This window comes from Aegilops tauschii, chromosome 4, assembly GCF_002575655.3.
Source record: "Aegilops tauschii subsp. strangulata cultivar AL8/78 chromosome 4, Aet v6.0, whole genome shotgun sequence".
Classification (NCBI taxonomy): Eukaryota; Viridiplantae; Streptophyta; class Magnoliopsida; order Poales; family Poaceae; genus Aegilops; species Aegilops tauschii.
This window is the reverse complement of record NC_053038.3, coordinates 21952242-21961943: the sequence shown is the minus strand read 5'-3', so window position 1 is coordinate 21961943 and position 9702 is coordinate 21952242.

Genomic DNA, 9702 nt, shown 5'->3' with positions numbered 1-9702 from the left:
TTTACAAACTTAGGCAAGTACTGGACTGCAGCTAAGCCCCCGAGTGGGAGGGTTGCTCACCACTCGATAGGATTTTACAAACTTAGGCGAGTACTGGACTGCAGCTAAGCCCCCGAGTGGGAGGGTTGCTCACCATTCGGTAGGATTTTACAAACTTAGTCGAGTACTGGAGTGCAGCTAAGCCCCCGAGTGGGAGGGTTGTTCACCACTCGGTAGGATTTTACAAACTTAGGGGAGTACTGGACTGCAGCTAAGCCCCCGAGTGGGAGGGTTGCTCACCACTCGGTAGGATTTTACAAACTTTGGCGAGTACTGGACTGCAGCTAAGCCCCCGAGTGGGAGGGTTATTCACCACTCGGTAGGATTTTACAAACTTAGGCGAGTACTGGACTGTAGCTAAGCCCCCGAGTGGGAGGGTTGTTCACCACTTGGCAGGATTTTACAAAATTAGGCGAGTACTGGACTGCAGCTAAGCCCCCGAGTGGGACGGTTGTTCACCACTCGGTAGGATTTTACAAACTTAGGCGAGTACTGGACTGTAGCTAAGCCCCCGAGTGGGAGGGTTGCTCACCACTCGGTAGGATTTTACAAACTTAGGCGAGTACTAGACTGCAGCCAAGCCCCCGAGTGGGAGGGTTGCTCACCACTCGGTAGGGGTTTACAAACTTAGGCGAGTACTGGACTGCAGCTAAGCCTCCGAGTGAGAGGCTTGCTCATCACTCGGTAGGATTTTTCAAACTTAGGCGAAACGGATTCGCAGCTAAGCCCCCGAGTGAGAGGCTTGCTCATCACTCGGTAGGATTTTTCAAACTTAGGCGAAACGGATTCGCGGCTAAGTCACCCACTGGGGGATTTGAGACGCACACATAAGCAACAACAATCGTTTAAGAAGACTGTAAAGCTCTTGTCTTTGATAAACAAACTACAAAGGTATTTCTTATTACATCTCATCAGAATGAGTACTTAAGTATAAAAGGGGCGGAGCAGCTCCGCATTCCAAGCCCGTGGCTCGTCTTTCTGATGCTCGACATTGTAAAGATGGTATGCCCCATTGTGGAGAACTCTGGTGACGATGAAGGGACCTTCCCAAGCAGGGGCGAGCTTGTGTGGTTTCTGCTAATCCACTCGAAGAACCAGGTCTCCCTCTTGGAAGGCTCAACCTCTCACGTTTCTGGCGTGGAATCGGCGCAAGTCTTGTTGATAAATGGTCGACCGTATTAAGGCGATCTCTCTTTCCTCTTCTAGGAGATCAACTGCGTCCTGCCGGGCCTGTTCTGCTTCATCTTCAGAGAAAAGCTCGACTCGGGGGGCATTGGGAAGCAAGTCACTCGGTAGAACAGCTTCAGCTCCATAGACCAAGAAGAATGGAGTTCAGCCAGTCGACCGATTGGGAGTTGTTCTCAATCCCCAAAGAACTGATGGAAGTTCATCGACCCAGGCGCCTGCTGTGTGCTTGAGATCACGCATCAATCGGGGTTTCAGTCTTTTGAGAATCAAACCATTTGCTCTTTCCGCTTGTCCATTCGACTGGGGGTGGGCGACTGAAGCATAGTCGACTCGTGTGCCCTGGGAAGCACAGAAGGCTCTAAACTCATCAGAATCGAAGTTCGACCCGTTGTCAGTGATGATGATGTGCGGAACTCCATATCTGAATGTCAATTCTCTGATGAAGCTGACGGCAGTACTGGCTTCAAGATTCTTGATAGGCTTGGCTTCAATCCATTTGGTGAACTTGTCGACTGCTACAAGCACATGAGTGAAGCCGCTCCTACCAGTCCTTAGGGGTCCAACCATATCCCATCCCCAAACAGCAAAGGGCCAGACGAGTGGAATGGTCTTCAGGGCTGACGCAGGCTTGTGGGACATATTGGAGTAAAACTGGCAGCCTTCACATTTGTCGACTATATCTTTCGCCATTTCATTTGCTCGTGGCCAATAAAATCCAGCTCGGTATGCTTTGGCCACAATGGTCCGAGAGGACGCATGGTGGCCACATGTCCCCGAGTGGATGTCGTTGAGGATCACTCGACCTTCTTCTGGTGTTATGCATTTCTGGCTGACTCCGATTACGCTTTCCCTGAACAGCTGTCCTCTTGTCACAGTAAAGGCTTTGGATCGACGGACGATCTGTTGAGCCTCTTCTTCATCCTCTCGGAGTTCCTTCCTAAGGATATACGCAATGTATGGCACTGTCCAGTCGGGAGTGATGACCAAAATCTCCATGATCAGGTCGACCATGGCTGGAACTTCGACTTCAGTCGGATCTGTGGCACTCTTAGGCTGCCGGGGCTCTTCAGTGAAAGGATCTTCTTGAACTGAAGGTGTATGAATGTGTTCCAAAAACACGTTGCTGGGAATGGCTTCCCTCTTGGAACCTATCTTTGCCAAATCATCGGCTGCTTGATTTTTCAGTCGGGGTATATGATGGAGCTCTAACCCCTCAAACTTCTTCTCCAACTTCCTCACCGCATTACAGTAACCAGTCATAGCTGGGCTTCTGACATCCCACTCCTTCATCACTTGATTGACTACCAAATCTGAGTCGCCGTAGACCATGAGGCGACGAACGCCGAGTGAAATGGCCATACGTAACCCATATAAGAGTGCTTCATATTCCGCTTCATTATTGGAGGAATCAAAATGAATCTGGAGAACATATCTGAGCTTGTCTCCTCGGGGGGATACCAGTACCACCCCAGCACCGGAGCCATTCAGCATCTTGGAGCCATCAAAGAACATGGTCCAGTGCTCCGAGTGAACTTGAGTTGGTAGTTGCTGTTCGATCCACTCGACGAGGAAATCTGCTATTGCTTGGGACTTGATAGCCTTTTTCAAACTTGATATCCAAGGGAAGGAGTTCAATCGCCCACTTTGCCACTCGACCAGTTGCATCTCTGTTGTTCAGAATCTCTTATAATGGAGCGTCGCTGACGACTGTAATAGAGTGGTCAGAGAAATAGTGTGCAACCTTCTTCGTGTTCATATAAATCCCATAAACAAACTTCTGATAATGTGGATATCTTTGCATTGACGGAGTCAGAACTTCAGAAACATAGTATACTGGGCGCTGAACCTTATAGGCTTTTCCTTCTTCTTCCCGCTCGACCGTAAGTACTGTACTGACAACTTGTCCAGTGGCTGCAATGTAAAGCAGTAAAGGCTCTTTGCTGATTGGGGCAGCAAGCACCGGCTGGGTGGAAACCAGGGCTTTGAGCTCTACAAACGCTGCATCAGCTTTAGGAGTCCACTCGAACTTATCAGACTTTTTCATCAATCGGTAAAGAGGCAATGCCTTTTCACTGAGGCGAGAAATGAATCGACTTAAGGCGGCCAAACAACTAGTAAGCTTCTGGACGTCATGCACACGCACAGGGCGTTTCATCCGGAGTATGGCACCCACTTTCTCTAGGTTAGCGTCGATCCCTCGTCCGGAAACGAGAAAACCGAGTAATTTTCCGCCCGAAACTCCGAATGTGCACTTTGATGGATTAAGCTTGATATCATACCTTCAGAGGTTGGCAAAAGTTTCAGCAAGGTCAGCCAGCAGGTCGGAACCTTTACGTGACTTGACCACAATGTCATCCATGTATGCTTCCACATTCCGACTGATTTGAGTGAGTAAACACTTCTGAATCATCCTCATGAATGTGGCTCCAGCGTTCTTCAAGCCGAATGGCATGGTGACATAACAGAAGCACCCAAATGGGGTGATGAAAGCTGTTTTTATCTCATCGGGTCCATACAGTCGGATCTGATGATACCCGGAATAAGCGTCCAAAAAGGACAAGCGCTCACACCCCACAGTTGAGTCGACTCTTTGGTCGATGCGGGGGAGAGGAACATGATCTTTCGGGCAGGCCCGATTGATATGCTTGAAGTCAATGCACATGCGAAGTGAGTCGTCCTTCTTGGGGACCATGACAACATTGGCTAGCCACTCGGAGTGGTAAATCTCTCGGATAAACTCAGCTGCTAGGAGTCGAGCCACTTCTTCACCGATTGCTTTTCTCTTCTGTACGGCGGACCGTCGAAGATGTTCTTTGACTGGTTTCACTTTTGGGTCGACTCGCAAATGGTGCTCAGCCAGCCCCCTGGGAACACCCGGCATGTCAGAAGGTTTCCATGCAAAGATGTCCCAGTTCTCACGGAGGAACTGGATGAGCGCTTCTTCCTATTTGGAGTCGAGTGTTGTCAAAATGTGAGTCGGAGCAGCATTGGGATCGGTCGGGTGAATATGAATCGGCTTCGTTTCACCAGACAACTGAAATGCTGAATCCGTGGCAGGCTTCTTAGCTCGCAACAAATCACTCGGATCTGCATTTTTTTGATACTCCTGCAATTCCACTACTGCCATTTGCGCATCGGCGATCTTTGAGCCCTTCTGGAAGCACTCTTTTGCCTTCTTCCGATTGCCAGTGATAGTGATCACTCCTTTAGGACCAGGCATCTTCAATTTGAGGTACACGTAACATGGTCGAGCCATAAAACGTGCATAAGCCGGCCTGCCCAGAATAGCATGATAAGCACTATGGAAATCCACGACTTCAAACGTCAACTTTTCTTTGCGGTAATTCTTGGAATCACCAAAAACCACATCGAGGGCGATCTGGCCGAGTGACTCAGCCTTCTTGCCAGGAATAACTCCATGGAAACTCATATTGCTTTCACTGAGTCTAGACATCGGAATGCGCATTCCTTTCAAGGTCTCCGCATAGAGTATATTCAGGCCACTGCCACCATCCATCAGAACCTTAGTCAACCGAGTGCCTTCGACGACTGGGTCGACCACCAACGCTTGCCTCCCAGGGGTGGCTATGTGTGTTGGGTGATCAGACTGGTCGAATGTAATGGCAGTCTGAGACCACTTCAAATAACCGGGCGTTGCCGGAGCGACCATGTTCACTTCTCCGTTGATGACTTTTAGTCGACTTTTGCTCTCAACTTCAGCAAAAATCATCAGAGTGGAATTGACGTGGGGGTAACCATCATCGTCCTCTTCTTTATCCCCAACTTTGTCCGATTCTTTCTCCTTCTCTTTGGGCTGTTTCTCTCGGAACTGCTGGATTAGGAGCCGACACTGTCGAGTGGTATGTTTCGGGTAAATGAGATTACCCTCCTCATCTTTTTTGGTGTGAATGTGGCATGGTAAATCCAACACATCATTTCCATCTTGATCTTTTACTTTCTTGGGGTTCCATGGCCCTTTGGACTTCCCCTTGAACTTTCCTTGAGTCACGGCTAAGGCTTCTCCGGGAGCAGCTGGCTCGGCTTTGCGCTTCTGCTTCCGACTGGAGTTCCCTCCCCCGGTTTCGTGGGCGACTGTTTCGTGCTTGCCACTCCGGAGCCGATCCCCCTCTTCACCATTAGCATACTTGGTGGCAATTTCCATCATTCGACTAAGAGACATATCTCCGGTCCGACCGAACTTCAGATTCAATTCTCGATACTTAACACCTTCCTTGAAGGCACAAACTGCTTGGTGATCAGACACATTCTCCACCGTGTGGTGCAACATGATCCATCTCTGGATATAATCCCTCAAAGTTTCATTCAGCTTCTGCACACAAGATTGTAGCTCTGTTAGCCCTGCTGGCCGTTTGCATGTACCTTCAAATGTTCTGACAAACACTCGGGCAAGCTCTTCCCAGCTATAAATACTGCCAGGTGCTAATTGATTCAACCACGCTCTGGCCGAGCCCTCCAACATCAGAGGAAGGTGCTTCATGGCCACTTCATCATTGCCACCACCAATTTGCACAGCTACTCGGTAGTCCTCAAGCCAAGTGTCAGGCTTGGACTCACCAGTGAATTTGCTGACTCCAGTCGCCAACCTGAAGTTGGGAGGAATCGCTGCTGCTCCGATGGCTCTGCTGAAACACTCGGGACCTGAAACATGCACTCTGTTGCCGGTCGGGTAATCTCTATCGTGACCATCTCTGTGGGCCCTGTTCTTGTCAACCAGACCCTAAACGAGAATGGATCTCGCGTCAAAGCCCGGCTCCCGGGGGTCGAATGGAATCCTTCGCCCTCCACTGTGAGGGCGTCTGTCATCGTGTTGCCGAGGCGCGTACGACCCACTCCTTGGGGGAGGTGTGGGCGCTCGATGACGATCATACTGCTCACGGTTTCTATACTGATCCTGTCAATCTCCACGTCCCTGACGTCTTGGAGGCGATCTTGGGCTGTGAGCCGACTGAACTGTGTCTGCCATTACAGATCTACTATGAATCCTATTCCGAGACTGTGACACTGCTGTGTTCTGCTCCCCCGCCGCCCGGAGCAAAGCCCGGATTTGCATCAAACCCCTACCAGCTTCCAACTGGGAAGGCTGAATCGACTCTGCTATTCGGGCCGCAGCTGTGAGATTCTGGATCGGAGTTCGATATACCTGGGTAGGAGGCGGAAAAGTTATCATCGACTGGACTCAGGAACCCGCTGCCGAGCACGCTCGTCGAGTGCATGCTGGAGGTTCTCCAGTCGAGTGCGCTCAGCCAAGTTGGCCAAGTGCACCTCTTCTAAGGCCCGGGCCTCGGGGGTTTCTCCAACGATAGGAGTGTGAAGTGCATCCATGTTACGGCGGCGAAGCTCTTCCCTCTGCTGCGAAGAGAGGGGCTCGGGGCGGTACTCCTCGTGGACACGCGACGGATCACCTCCGCCATCACTACCGTCGTCGCGGGGAAAGCCAGGGAGACTGCACGGTCCGTTGACCATCAGGACTTCCGCCGCGGGGTCACTTCTGTCGCACTTGGATGGAGTCTCGACGGAGCAGTCGAACAGGCCGTAGAGAGTTTCGCCGGGCTCAATTGCCGCGACTTGGGAGGTGGCTGACTGGCGAGCCACCGCGTGCCTCACCCACCGCTGGAGCCTCGACCGACCGAACGCTTCCGTCGGTGGGCAGCAGGGAGTGAAGACGCCACTGGAGCCAACCGATACTGGGTCGACGGCTGCCGTAGGAGGACGCCGCGGACGCACGCACGAAAGTGTGTTGCCCCGTGGACGGGGAGCACCTCGACGTCGAGTGGAGCCTCTTGGAGCCAAGCAGAGTCGTCAGCGACGAACATGAGCACGCCGAGATGGATCTCGCGACCCTCGGCCAATCCTCCGCCTGAAACCATGCTGATGGGGATCGAAAAAATCGCAACTTCTCCAATAAGTCGCTAAGACACCTGCCCCACGGTGGGCGCCAACTGTCGTGGTTCTAAGTCTCACAGTAGAATGGGCGGTAGGTATGTAGAGGCAAGATCTTAGCTATGGAGAAGTTGTACGCACGAGTTTTACGAGTTCAGGCCCTTCTCGGAGGAATTAACAGCCCTACGTTTCGGTGCCCGGAGGCGGTCGATTGGATTATATGCGTGTGTGTTACAGGGGGTGTGAACCCTTGTCACTGAGGAGGGGGGTGGCTTATATAGAGTTCGCCAGACCCCTCCGGCCCTCAATTACACAGGGTTTAAGGTACATTAAGACAGGGCGTTACTGGTAACGCTAGTAATAAAGTGGCATAATGACCATTAAAGCTATGAAGTAATGACCGACCGTTGCAGTATGGGGTGGCTTTAGACCTTCTGGCGGTCGAGTGACAGTCTCCATGGTCGAGTGACTTCAGGTCTTCCGAGTGGAACACTTCATGGTCGAGTGGATGATGATGATTCTTCTTCGAATGCTTTTGGTTTTAGGGTGATGGCCTTGGGGAGGGTATCTTGGACAGGCCCATGACCCTACCCTAGGTACATAGCTTCATCAAACAGGACAGACACAAATTTCCGCTCCAAATCCGGTATACTACGTATCCACCATCCTCACACCATGCAAATCCCGGTACCCTCACTATCAAAAGATAGCATATGCGGTCTTCATGGCATCTCGAAAATTGTGACACTACTTTCAGGAGTGGTCGATTACGGTGGCTTCTGAAGTGCCCCTCGATGATATAATCAACAACCGGGATGCAACGGGCCGGATTGCCAAATGGGCCATTGAGCTCCTGCCATTCGACATCACGTACAAACCACGTCGAGCCATCAAATCCCAGGTACTGGCTGACTTCGTCGCCGAATGGACAGAGGCCGAACTCCCTAAAGAGTACGGCGCATATTCCAACTGGGTGATGCATTTTGACGGCTCCAAAATGTTGGCAGGGTTGGGGGCGGGCGTCATATTAACGTCCCCCACAGGAGATATCGTCCAGTACATACTCCAAATATTATACACAGACTCCAACAACACAGCGGAATACGAGGCCTTGCTGCATGGCCTTCGGATGGCCGTATCAATGGGCATACAACGCCTGGAGGTGCGCGGAGAATCAAACCTTGCAATATCCCAAATTAATGGAGACTTTGACGCCAAATATCCAAAGATGGCAGCTTATCGCAATGCCGTCTTGAAGATGTCGGCTCGATTCGAGGGACTCGAATTTCATCACGTCGCTCGCGAAAGTAATCAGGTGGCAGACGTCCTTGCTCGCATCGGCGCTAAGCGCGACCCCGTCCCACCTAACATCTTCCTCGAAAGGCTCTTTAAGCCATCCATGGTGTGGCAAGGGGGAGACAGCAATGACAGTCCCGTTCCGAATACAAACACAAATAGCGAACACGCCGATATCATCGGAGGCTCAGCCACCGAAATAACACCATCGGCCCACCTCATCATGGCAGTAATTGCCCCATGGACCAAACCATTCTTGGCCTACCTTAATAGGAAGGAGCTCCCAGAAGATCAGAATGAGGCTCGCCGCATCGTCCGGCGTTCAAAGGCCTATAAAGTTCACGAGGGAGAGCTCTATAAGAAAAGCACCACCGGAGTCCTTCAAAGGTGTATCTCCGAGGAGAAGGGGCGGCAACCCTTGGTAGAAATTCACGCCGGTCTCGGTGGGCACCACGCCGCACCCCGGGCACTCGTCAGCAAGGCCTTCCGGACATGATTTTATTGGCCTACGGCCCGGGCAGACGCACAGGACCTCGTCCAGCGCTGCGTTGGATGCCAACTCTTCGCCAACCAAAGCCATATGCCCCCAACCGCCCTACAAACAATCCCCATTACATGGCCCTTCGCGGTCTGGGGCTTGGACATGGTTGGACCCCTTAAAGGGGGAAGCCATAAGAAAAAATATCTGCTGGTCATGGTGGACAAATTCACCAAGTGGATAGAGGCTAGACCAGTCAAAACGGCCGAGTCCGGACCGGTGATCGCATTTATATCCGATGTACTACACCGTTATGGTGTACAACACAACATCATCACTGATAACGGTTCCAATTTCACAGTTGATGAAGTGAAAAGCTGGTGTGCTAATCTGGGCATTAAGCTCGATTACACCTCTGTCTACCACCCGCAAACAAACGGTCAAGTCGAGCGAGCTAACGGTCTTATTATGAGCGGCATCAAACCCAGGCTAGTGCAGTCTTTAAAAGAATCAGACAAACACTAGGTCGAGGAGCTTGACTCTGTACTCTGGGGGCTGCGGATCACACCTAACCGTACTACCGGATACACACCTTTCTTCATGGTGTACGGCGCAGAGGCTGTATTGCCCTGCGATATTATACATGACTCACCTCGAGTGCGTATGTACGAAGAGAAAGAGGCCGAGTTGGATCGGCAGGACAGCTTAGACGCCCTGGAGGAGGAGCGCGACATCGCCAAAGCCCGTTCAGCATTTTATCAGCAGCAGGCTCGAAGATACCAAAGCAGGGAAGTACGGGC